Source organism: Malania oleifera, chromosome 2 (assembly GCF_029873635.1).
Source record: "Malania oleifera isolate guangnan ecotype guangnan chromosome 2, ASM2987363v1, whole genome shotgun sequence".
Classification (NCBI taxonomy): Eukaryota; Viridiplantae; Streptophyta; class Magnoliopsida; order Santalales; family Ximeniaceae; genus Malania; species Malania oleifera.
Genome location: NC_080418.1, coordinates 55,469,146 through 55,469,524, shown reverse-complemented (window position 1 = coordinate 55,469,524; position 379 = coordinate 55,469,146).

Here is a 379-nt window from a genome sequence, read left to right as displayed (position 1 = left end):
CACAAATCTCCAGAAACATCGCCAGATGGATATTGGGATCATCAAGTGGTGATCCACTGAATTGGGTCTGCTGCACCATATTGAATAAGGCGAGTTTGAGCTCAAAATTGTTGGCATTAATGAGCTGGCGTCTGATACCCAAATAGTTATCATTCACAACTGGCTGTACATAATCCTTCAAGGTGCGTGGCTGCACATTATCGTGTCCGTTCTCTATGATTACTACCCTATTTTTCCTTAGTGCTTTGAGCGTTCTTTCAATCTTCAAATCAAAAGGAGTAATGTCACGGGTTCTAGCACGACGCATCCAACATCAAAAGCACACCTAAAAAAGAAAATAAAAAAAAATAAAAAAAATAAAAAATAAGAAAAAAATAAA